This window comes from Amphibalanus amphitrite, unplaced genomic scaffold (genome assembly GCF_019059575.1).
Source record: "Amphibalanus amphitrite isolate SeventyFive unplaced genomic scaffold, NRLGWU_Aamphi_draft 000066F_arrow, whole genome shotgun sequence".
In the NCBI taxonomy this organism is placed as follows: domain Eukaryota; kingdom Metazoa; phylum Arthropoda; class Thecostraca; order Balanomorpha; family Balanidae; genus Amphibalanus; species Amphibalanus amphitrite.
Genome location: NW_024881562.1, coordinates 871,574 through 884,130, shown reverse-complemented (window position 1 = coordinate 884,130; position 12,557 = coordinate 871,574).

Below are 12,557 nucleotides of genomic sequence, written 5' to 3'. Positions count from 1 at the left end.
AGCTCTTCACATGCTGCATCTTCAACTTTAACATGTAAAGCAACTAAGTGTGTGCCGTAGACATGTGACGTGGCTATGATTGTATATCCAATACATTCAACTGTACCATGATATTTGTGTTTGGATATTTTTTATCACGGGGTGAATGAGTACTAAGTAAAGATTCCGAGAGTTGGCCATGTAATAAAACGAATACTGCATGGGGGAGCGGGCAATAGCAAAAATTGCCCGCTCCCCCATGCAGTATTCGTATACTATTCTATTCAGTTCAATGTATTTCGAATCATTCCATTGCATGGTTTAGTATTTGATTCGATCACACACACAAAAAAGACATGGTACACCTAACCCCCCCCCCACACACACACACACGCACACATGCACAAACACTGCCGCATTAGACTGATGAGTGCAAAGCATCAAACGCGTCACAATTTTCACGGATATGACAGAAGGCAAAAGCGCTAGGCAGCAAGGTGGCGAAGAAACTCAGCGTGTGTTCCAGAGCTAGTGGTGGTGGGTGGGAGGTGGTTCCAGGGGGTTGCCGCTCGGTAGGAAAAAGCTCGTCTCGACATTAATAATTCGCATTGATACTCTGTGAGCATTCGTCCATCTCCCTTCTATCTGTGAGCATTCGTCGATCTCTCCTGAGCTGTGAGCATTTGTCCGTCTCTCTCCTGTGAATATCTGTGAATATTCGTTCGTCTCCCTTCCGAAGGGGTGGACAAATGTGCCGAGTTGGGGTAGCACGGGCGCAGTAAAGCCGCCGCCGCCCTAGCGGTGACCTTGACCTCCGCCGTCTGTTGCGGCTCCAAAGCCAAGCCGGCGTGGAATTGGGAAAGCTCGTGCTACCCCAACCCGGCACAAATGTCCACCCCTGTCCCTTCGCACTGTATGTCTGTCGCCCTCTGAGCGGCGAAGATTTGTCCGTCTCCCTCTAGGCTGTGAGTATTCGTCCGTCTCCCTCGGGGCTGTGAGTAGGTATTCGTCCGTCTCCCTCGGGGCTGTGAGTATTCGTCCGTCTCCCTCCAGGCTGTGAGGATTCGTCGGTCTCCCCTGAGCTGCGAGCATTTGTCCGTCTCTCTCCTGTGAATATCTGTGAATATTCGTTCGTCTCCCTTCGTACTGCATGTCTGTCGCCCTCTGAGCTGCGAAGATTTGTCCGTCTCCCTCTAGGCTGTGAGCATTCGTCCGTCTCCCTCTGGGCTGTGAGTATTCGTCCGTCTCCCTCCGGGCTGTGAGTATTCGTCCGTCTCCCTCCAGGCTGTGAGGATTCGTCGGTCTCTCCTGAGCGTCGAGCATTCTTCCGTCTCTCTCCTGTGAATATCTGTGAGTATTCGTCCGTCACCCTCCAGGCTGTGAGTATTCGGGCGGCCGGCGGCGGTGTATTTTGCGGCGGCGCGGCGCGGCGGCCATATTCCACGGGTGATTGGCAGCCAGAAGTGGCCCTCGGTCGCCTCAATTTGTGTGCCGCCCCGGCCGCCACTGTTGTCACTGAAAACAGCCAGCCCACCGCAGTCGTTAGGCGCTGTTTTCTCTCCAAGCATGCGGCGGCAATCGCCTACTAATTGAAACATCAAGCGGTGGGGCGGCGGCCGCCAGTCGCCGCGCCGCGGGGCACCTCCCCCCGGGGCGACCCGGGGGCGACCCGGGGCGCGACCCGGGGGCGACCCGGGGCGGGGCCTGGGGCGACACACATCTGCCACCGGGTCAGCTGCCGGCGACAGAGCAGGCATGGGGACGGGTCAGACACAGGTCAGGTAGACCAGCGACAGGGACACACTGAAAACAATTTAACCCAAGGCCCGCGGGTAAACCGGTGTTTTGCAGGTACCCCTATCCGCAACCATTTTTAACCACCCTCCCAGGAGTACAGTAAGGTCCCATTGCAGTGTAGTCGTCCCTGCTCTCAGCGGACTTGTTCGCTGACAGCGGTTATATCCGCTCAGAGCAAGTACGACTACACCGCAATGGGACCTAGCACTACTCCTGGGAGGGTGGTTAAAAATGGTTGCGGATAGGGGTACCCGTAAAACACCGGTTTACTCGCCAGCCTTGGGTTAAATTGTTTTCAGTGCAGGTCAGACAGACCAACCACAGGGACAGGTCAGCTAGATCAGGCATGGGAACAGGCTGGATAGACCAGCCACAAAGACAGATCACACACAGGTCACGCCGACCAGTCATAGGGACCGGTCAGTCATATCAGTCGCAGGGACAGGTCAGAGAGACCACTCATAGGAAATGATCAGATCGTCCGAAACAAGAGTTCGGAGGATTCGCCAGCTGTTGGTGTCGAGCACGGCCCATTTCTTCCTGGGAGCACGGCCCATTTCCTCCTGTTGCGTTCTGGTTTCGCCTCCCCGTTCAGTCAGCAGTCAGTAGTACGGCAGTTGTTCACCACTGGAGCCGATCGACACGCAGCCTTCGACAGCGGCGCCGCTCACTGAGATCCCTATAACAGCTGCTGTTTGCCACCGCTCGGATTACAGTCCGTCTCACGGGACGGCACCAAATTTTGACACTAAACGCCCAACAAACACGTCTCCCCACGCGTCGGCGCTGGCTCCGTGGCCGCCCCCTCCCCTCTCCTCCAGGTTCGGCACCCTCCTGACACCCCGTCACCGTCTCTGGAGCGTTCATCAGCGGCGCCGGCGCTGCCAATGGGCCGGAACTGTGAGCGGCGGCCGGTTTTCCAGCCGATTTGCGCGGCCGCCGCCCGGTACTTCCGCTGCTCATATGTCAGGGTGACGCCTCGTCGACCGGTGGAGCGTCCTGATAGATCGGCCGGTGCTGCACGTGCAGTAGGAAGGACAGAGGGAGGGGAGGGAGGAGAGGGTAGCTAAAATGGGCGTGCAGCTGTGGAAAAAAAGGAGGAAAAGTAAATACCGCATTCAGGGGATACCAGATGATGCACTATATTTTTTTTTGTTGTTGCTGTGAGACTTCCAGCAAAACAGTTTGGCTTTGTATTAAAGGAACTATCCCACCTTCTAAAATGTTGTTAAAACCAGTTACATTGTGCCCGACTTTATAGATTGGATGACCAGGAACACGGTTCTGGCATTTATTTTTCATTAAACATCTTAGGCTTCCCATATTCCAAACACAAACTTTCAAATATGTGACGTCACAGCCCAAAATTACCTCCTTCCCCAGGCCACATTACTGTCATAAAGCTGATTCTTTTTACTCTGTAGGCACCACGGCACTAACAAAGTTCAGACCAAGTTTTAAGCGATTTTTCAACGAACAAACCCATTTAAATAAGAATTACTAAACGAGGTGACGTCACACTAACGGTCGCTCCATGTTGAAGATAGGGCCTTGTGCAAGGCCCATTTTCAAATGAAGGGAACGAATTTCTTCAACACCAAGAGGCCGCGGGGGTTGCAACCTAGATAGATAGTGGTTTCTGAACCTCGCCGCAAACTTGGCTATCTCAACTCAAATCCCATGTTAAAGGTGGGATAGTCCCTTTTTAAATTAAACATAACATTGGAAAAATGCACCCTGGCAGTTGGCACTTTAAACCACTGAGGTCATCTCAAGTCATTAAATAATATTTCATTCATTTTAAAAATGAAGATTTCATTTCAAATAATATATTTCATGAAATATAATATTTCATGACTGTCATGAAATAAAATATTTCAAATACCTTCAACAATAGGATGGTAAGAAACGTGGTAGGGCGATGTAATCACCTCAAAAGTTTTTAGCTTAGTGATACGAAACAAACTTATGTGTAACGTGACCTGACCGGAAAAGGTCATTGCCAAGGGCATGACTTTTACTGCAAAGTTCCTGAAATTCATGATCTTAAGAAGAACTGTATGAGCATGCCCGGGCCATGTTTTGAAGCTATTTAATGTCAAATTACAGCCCTTGCAATTATAGGAGGTCGAACGGACCCCTCGGTTTTTCATGGATAACTCGCATAAAAGGATATAGATCGCAGCTGAAGCGTATTTGCGGGAGCTGACATAGGAAGACCAGGGCAAAGCGGCCACCCTCAAGTGTTTTTTTATGCCGACGCTTCATTTTCAAGCTTGGGAAAATTTTACCTATGTCAACCTAATCCCTATTGAATTGCCTTCCAGTTCAGATTCGTTTCATTTCTAAAGGCGTTCAAATGTGGGAGATGTTTGCAAAACCTTACATCTATGCACTTATGCCACTTTGCCCCAGCCCCCGGGGTAAAGCGGACACCGGCGATTTTTTTTTTGCCCCGATATGAAAAACAGGATAGTTGCCTGACATGTGCGACTAAAGTTGTTGATGGTAAGAAGGTTTAAACGAGAATGGATGTAAATTTTTGTCATCTCCCCACCTGTAGATAGACAATGCAAGGACATGATTCATGGAAAAACAGTGCATTGCATTTTTTTTGGTAACTCATGAAACCGTGAAGTGGACGAAATAAACGCATGCCGATCCAATTAAACATCAATAACGTCTGTTTTCTAGATGGAAAGAAACATATGGCCTATTGAAAGCTGGCCACTTAGCCCCGTTCACTTTTCACCGCGCACACTGTCCGAGACAAAAATATTCCAACTCAGCTATTAGTTGGGCAAAAAGCAGTTAAATTGGTAGACGACATCTACGATAACAGCACAATTGTGTAAACGAGAACGCTTTAATAAAACTCCAAACGGTTATGAAATAAATAAAAAATATCAAATATAGTAACCTGGCAAGAAATACTTTTCGCGTGTCACAGAACAACGGGCTGGAAACCACGGTGTGGCTCATTCAAAGGACTGCGGAGAGAACCACAAGTGGCAACCGACAACTAGAGTTGACACCAGCTAAAATACGGGGTGGTCATTTTGTCACGGGTGGCCGCTTTGCCCCGGTCTCCTCTCCCCTACCTTTGCGGAATCGCAATAACGGTCTGACATGTTCTCGAGAAGCAGGTGACTGATAGGCCAAAAGATATCTAGGTCAGGGTCATAAAATCTGTATAAGGTAGGTGCTTAGCATCAATTAACTCGAGGGTACTGAAAGTTTCGTCCAAGATTACTTTGTTTCGTCGCGATCGACAACTTTTTTTACGCGAGTTATTCGCGAATAAAAAAAAAACGATTCCGGGGCAGGTGGTCTCTTCGATCCACTTATACCTAAATGCAGGAGTTAATGAGTTCTAGCATGGCCCAATATCCCGATATTTGGGTCATTGGCCTCGCCTGAAATCATCCAATTACATACGATCTTAAAATCGGATGCCCTCGGCCTCCTTTCGTCACCGACGACACGCTTTTTTCGCGTCTTACCTACTCTCTTACTCAACCAGGGGGGGCATTCCACGATAGATCGTACCACTTTTTTCCAATTTGACACCCTCATCTCTCGGAATTTGACGAGAATTGGTCTCAGGGGTAATCAGGGGCTCTGAATCCACCTGTAACAATTTCAGGCTTATCAGATACGTATTTTTTTAGTTATGGTGTATAACATTTTTTGGATCTTGCTTTGCAGCGCTAAGTTTGGCGGGCTGTACCTCTAAGACGGATTATTCAAATGCCAAATGTTATATAACTTTGAACTTGCAATGAAACAGAGATTAATATGTATTTTTGAAATTTCGAAAAATACGCTATTTTTGATATATGACAAATCGAGTTTTCTTTCATTTGTATTTTTTGGACTTTGGGACCAAATTTTTTTGAATTTTTATTTCTTTAAAAAAATATTTGGCTCATTGTTAAGAAGTATGCAAAAAATTAGGAAGGTGTTCTTTCTATAAATGTATTTATTTTACGTCACGATAACGATTTCGAATAGTGATTTCGGGAGGGGAGCTTACAAATGGCGTGGTAAAGCTGCCTAGTGACATCACGGGTTACTGAAATTTCAATTCAAGTCTGAGTCATCTGAAAAAAGTGAGAAGAGGGTTCATTCAACCCTCTTTCCTATAAGCGCGAGGGTGAAAAAGGCTGTTTGGTTCTGACATTGTTTTGGACGCCAATGACCATAGCTGTCCGAGATGAAAGTTACAGGACGCATACATGGTGTCCTCCAGAGGTCTCACAACTTGTATATCTGGGAATTTTTCAAGGCTACATGAGGTCAGGTCGGTCACGTGACATCACTGTTTTAAATCAATGGGGAAATATAAAAACTGCTATTTTGGCGCCGAGAATGATCTAAAACTATCCCACGTACATGGTATCGTGATTTCATGCACTCCCTGCAAAGTCCAATGCTTCACTTTTGCATTGTTAACCTTGCGTGACGTCATTTATGACGTCACTAGGGTCGTACGAGTTTTTCGTCAATAACTCCCGATCAAATCGAGCTAGAGAGTCGGGAAAGCCACCAATGGACTCGGGAAGACCTTCCGAATCGAATGATATGCCATATGATACCCTTTGCCCAGCTTCGTGACCTGAGGGGCTCTGACCTGACCTTGACCCGAGGTCAACTACTTAAGTTGACCTCACCCTAGCAAAAAGTATACCATTCGATGCACCTGAGCTAGGCGAACACATTGATGCCAAAATCGCGGCTCTGCGGCCATTTTTTGCGAAGTTATTTACTAAAAACCGAACCCGTAACTTCAGTCACGTGACCTGACCTCAGACGCTACCGGTTAACCTGAGACCTTAAAATCGGGTACCAATCGCTGCGACTTGTAACGGCACACACGCTCGTTTTTTTCCGCGAGGCTCTAGCTCTATTAGAAGCGAAACGGCGTGCTGGGGTCGTATCAACCCCTCCGAAACTCATTTTGTTTGCGGGAAAATGAGGAACTTATAGAAAGAACACCTTTCTAATTTTTTGCATGTCGATTTGCAATGACATGAAGATTATTTTGAAAAAATAAAAATGTGAAAAATTTTGGTCCCAAAAGTCATTAGAGGCAAATGAAAAAAGATTAATGTTTTTGCTCAACAATGAAATTTTTTCTTTGGAATTTTTAAATAGTAATATTAATTTTTGATTCATCGCAAGCTTAGTGTTGTTTACTTTTTGTTGGTTGCTTAACCCGTTCTTGAGTTATGGGCCATCAAACTCACCGTTACATACCGAAGTTAAAAAAATGTAATGCAATATAACTCAAAAAGTTTTTATCTGAGAAGTCTGATATTTTGCCAGGCGTCTTTGGGGCCTATGATTACCCCTAGGACCGATTTTCATTAAAATCTGAGAGATGAGGGTGACGGGCCTGGTACGATCTATCGTGGAATGCCCCAGGGGTCAAAATGCTAGGGGTTCTACGGACCCTCCCTTTCCCCTATACACGTTGGACGCTGTAAAAATCCAGTACGGTCGCGTGATACGTAGGGCCATTATGCCAATATGCCATAGACCACTGTATATCGTGGTATATAGTGCATGGTCAATGGTAGGTCATTCCACAGTATGACATGACGACATACAGTCGCTAACCAATGCCTTATCCCAAAAAGACCATTCAGTGCTCGTTTACCTATCAATATTGTCTGTCGCCCTGTATTTCTGTTGGGAGGATGTTTCCTTTATGACCTCATAGTTTCAAAGCCCTAGAATGACTCGGTCATTTTTACTGAAAAGTCCCATGTGGATGCTCAGAATATCAGCAGGCTCCGGCTAACGGTGCGACACCTACTACCTATAGCTACTTGATGGTCGGCCATTGACCTGGAGTCGGAGTTGAAGTCGGAGTCGGAGTTGAAGACGGAACTTGCCCACCCACCGAAATGCGAAACGGGAGGGTGAAGACCGATCACTAACCACGGACCGGCCTGACCTAGCCTGACACCTACCGTCGATAGGGCAAAGCTTTAGTAACGATTACGACTGCGATCCAGAACGTGTAAATGCGTGAAGACAGTCTCCCGTTAAAGGTAGTGTGCCACCTTTGAAAGATTTCCCCTTTTATTTTTCCTAGGATAAGAAGCTTCTGTTTTTACCCAATATCGCAAAAAAAATCAAAAATGGGCCTGGAATAGTGCCTTTTTCGCCTAAAAGTTTATCGGTTTTTAGATATGTATAACAACTGTAGTGGGCTCACCTGCAAACAGGCGTCGGGCAACAATCGCGAATGCGGCGCACTTGTGACAATAAGCAAAGGTCATTATAGTGTTACGACCATACGACGTACGGGAATGAGTTATCAGCTGTCTAATCGTAGACAACACAATGTCGAGCCTTAAACTGTAAGCCTGTATTGGTATTGTTTCTTAAATTTGGCTGTCGAACATTAATTTGTGGTTTGAAATATGATTTTATGTAAAATAATTGATATGAAACAGCCGTCTCTTAAGTTATGACCCCATTACACCACACGCAAGTGGCAGAAATGACGATGATCAGCTGACGCATTTTTCTTGGCCGAAGTCAGAGCGCGCGGCCCGACGCACCACGCGTATTTGGAAATTCCGACCTCGACGAGCATCAGAAGCCACCTAACAGGCGTGTTCGAAACCGCAGGAGATGATGATGAACGGGTTTATCGAAACTTGATTGGATGAGCCTATCGGTAATAGCGATTTTAGTGTGTGCATTTATTGTTCATAGTGGTGTGAAATGTGGTTGGGGTACGACCGACAACCCGTCGGGGCGAATTTCGCACTGGGGTACTCAAAATTTGAAGAATTTAAGACGTTTCCATAAGTTTTGAAGGTATGGCTAAGTTCTAAAAATCCGGTTCTCCGCTTATCCGGGTCATTAACTCCATATGGTCCAAGAAAGCTGGCACACTACCTTTAACCGATCCGGAGGGGAGGTATTTGAGCTTTTTCTCACAAGTCTTAATTAACCCTCGCAGAACCTATTGGTTTTCTACAAACAACCCGGCCGAGGGACGGGGGAGGGTGCTACGACCCGGACCCCCTCCCTCGCCGTTTCGCCCCTAAAAGAGCTATCAAGCCTCGCGGAAGAAAACGAGCGTACCTATGCGACGCTACGAGATGCAGCTATTGATACCCGATTTTAAGGTCTCAGGTCAACCGGTGACCTCTGAGATCAGGTCAAGTGCCCCGAGGCGCGGGTTCGGTTTTGGTAAATAACTTGGCCAAAAATGTTCTCAGAGCCGCGATTTCGGCACCATATCGTGTTATTCGTGTTCTGAAATTATCCACGCTCAGACGCGTCGAATGGTAGGTAATTGGTAAGCATACTTTTTGTTCAGGTGAGGTCAACTACTCTTAACGTGTCAAAGTCAGGTCAGAACCATTTAGGTCACGAAGCTGGTCGAAGAAAGTCATGTAGGTAGCAATTCGATTTGACAGGTCTTCCCAAGTCGATTGTTGGCTTTTTTGACTCGCTAGCTCAAGTTGATCGCGTGTTATTGACAAAAACTCATATGACAGGCTAGAAATTCAAAAGCAAAGCATCGGACCTTGCAATGAGTGCATGGGCTTACGATTGTGTGTGCTTGAGGCAGATCATTCCCGGTGCTAAAACAACAGTTTCCATATTTCCCCCATTGACTTATAATGGTGAGGTCACGTGATCGAGACCTCGTCCTCATGTGAACTTTACGGAAAATCTTATCTTCAGAGATAATCTGTGGGAATCTCATGTGAGAGATAATCTTTACGGAAAATCTGTGGGATCTCTCAAAGATACCAGGTCCCGTAACTTTCATTTCCCTGTGAAAGCTCTTCTGACACTGAGGGCGTTGCTAAGTTGCGACATTAAAGGACCATGCAGAGGTTTACTTATATCTGTCATAGATCAGTGATCTGAATTCTGACCTGACCTGAAGCGGTCGATGTCAAAAGATCTGGCTTGAATCGAAGGTCAGCCTTGCCAAGTTTCAGCTCTCTACCTTTGGCGTGTTTTGAGCTACCTATGTATCGTGAAAAGAACTATGGGGCAGCACCCGTCCTCCCCCACCCCCACCCCCATCCCCCTCCCGCCGCGAACGAGGTATGGATAACGCGAATCATGTTATCTGTATACGACGTCATGGCCTCTATAGATGAGCTCGGAAATCGGCGAGGCTACCAAGTCCCTAAAGTTGACGTAAAATCCGCGCAATACTGTGGGTTGAGAATTGGACCGTTGCATAGTACATAGTTGCATAGTTGCATTGCATATAGTGTTACCCAATTCAGCGTTTTTATTTTGTGACTTTTGGTTTTGGTCAATAACACTAGACATGTTCAGAGAATAAGTCAAAACAGTACATCGTCCCTTTCCATGCCACGGACATGGTTTGGTTCTGGTCGTTCCACGACTTCAGTTCCACGCAATATAGGTATCGACTACATCATGCGCTTTTTCAAGACAGACGGAGCGTCATCTGTCGGTTCCCGCGGTCACCTATAGTCGGTGCCGTAATGACACTGCTCACCACACCTGTGGTTCCATTGTGGTCCAATGGTACCGACCAAATGGTGCAAAAGGTGCGCAGTGGACACTCACACGGCCCGTGCCGGTGTTTCGCACACCCGTCCGCTTATATCGACTCACCGGCCGACCCGGCGAGCCTCAGGAGGGTCTGGGCGGCGGCCGGGGCCGGACCGTGACCGCTGACCGGGCGGACGGTGTTCACCATGTCACCGCCAGCACGGGTGACGGTTCTCGGCAGCGCCGGCCGGCCGGCCCCCCGCTGCAGCCGCCGGCGCGTCTGGCTGCTCCGAGCCTTCTCGGTAGCCGTGGTGGCGTCGGCACTCTCCTTCACGGCTCTGCAGGCCTCTGATTGTGTGCACCGGTACCGCCAGGAGCCCGTAATCACCACCCGCGCCGTGCAGACCGTGCGCACCCTGCCGCTGCCGGCACTCACGCTCTGCAACCCATCCATGGACGGCATGGTGCGTTACCACTACGGCGTCAGCCACGGCTACCCCACTAATCTCACCTCGCTGCCGTGGGCCGAGGAGGGCAACCTCACCATCCCCATCTTTTTACGCCAGGTGTTCCCAGCGTTCGATAAGAGCCTCGCCGACTGCCGGCTGCTGGGGCGGCCCTGCGCCGACCTCGGCCGCTGGCAACACCGCCACACGACTGGGTTCGGCCTGTGCAGCACGCTCGTGCCCGATCCCGACGTGGCTGGCCGCCAGGTGGGCGATGGCTTCAGCATCCAATACAACCACTGGGCAGGTTACTCGGAGCAGGACGTGGGTGTGCAAGACGGTGCCCGACTGGTCCCCCAACTGAAGGATGCGCGCCGGCTGCTCGTGTTCCTGCACGCGCGCCACGAGCCTTTCACGTCGCTGCCGTGGGTGCAGCAACTGACAGAGCTGGCCGTGCAGCCAGGTGCAATAGCACGCGCACGCATCGAGCTCACCATCGAGCGCCGCCTGAGCCGGCGCCAGGCGCCGTGCCGCTCGCGCGCCGGCTACAGCCGCGTCCGCTGCCTGGAGCGGTGTCTTAGCGCAGCCCAACTGCGCGCCGCCAACGCCTCGTGTCGCACCATCGACATGGTGAGCGCGGCGCCGCTGTGTGCCACCGGCGCCGAGTACCTGCAGCTGCTGAGCCGCTACAGTCAGGTGGCGGCGCCGTCCGGTCGTCTGCTAGACGGCTGCCACGCGCGTTGTCTGCCACCGTGCGAGGCGCTTCTATACCACGCGCTGGCCGTGCCCTATGGCTACCACTCGGCCAACCTGGAGGACAGCACAACCACCGAGCTGCACATCACGTACGCCAGTAAACAGCTCGAGCTGACGGAGCAGAGCTGGGCCTACGACCGCTCGGCGCTGCTGGGCGAGGTCGGTGGCTTCGTGGGCATCATGCTCGGCGTCTCGGTGGTCTCCGTGATGCAGCTGCTGCAGGAGAGTCTGGCACGGGCGGCCGACACACTGATGGCCAAGCAGTAGCACTGAATGGGCATATTGTACACCTACATACATGCCTACCTACTTACCTACATGTGTCATGTTTGGTCGTGGTGCGGTATCAAAGGTCGATAAATACGAATACTCACAGGGGTTTCGATTCAGTGACGGAGGAATGCTCTTTATTAATCATTTCATGCATTGAATGAACGAGTTAAGAGTTAGCAAATGTCATATCGGTTGTTGCCGACAAATTGCACCTATGCAAGGCGGTACGGGCGAGAGACTCGGCGCTGCTGAGCCGAACCGCCGCCGCGCCGCCGAGCCGAGCGCCGTCCGCGGTCGCGGGACGCTGGCGTCCCCTCTGACCCGGCTGGCCGGCCGGCGCGGCAGGGCGGCTCCCTGTTTGCGTAGGACCGGCCCAGGTCCGGGCCATTGTGTGGGGCACGCACGTGCGCGCCCAGCTTGTGTGTCTTTCGGGTGGAGCGCTGGACGCCCGGGCCATTTTTAGCCTTTTCTGTGTGCTCTGACCGTCCTCAACGCGTCTTGTTTCACCCCCTGTCGCCGTATATAAACTAATTGTAAACACCCCCGCCCTCACTTCACCTTTCGACTTCGACGGGGACACTGCGCTGCCCCGCTCTCTTCCCGGTACGTTTCGCTGCCTTGTCCGCCAAATATAGTGAACTAGAAGACAAAGTGTGTGAGAAGCCCGAGTGAGAAGTGAAACAGTGCGCGGTCTACACACAGATGAGATATTCGACGGAGGTGCGGCAGGCGTATCGGTTCCGGTGACCAGGTCTACTGACTATCCTTTTTTATCCTAAAACATTCCTAAAACTC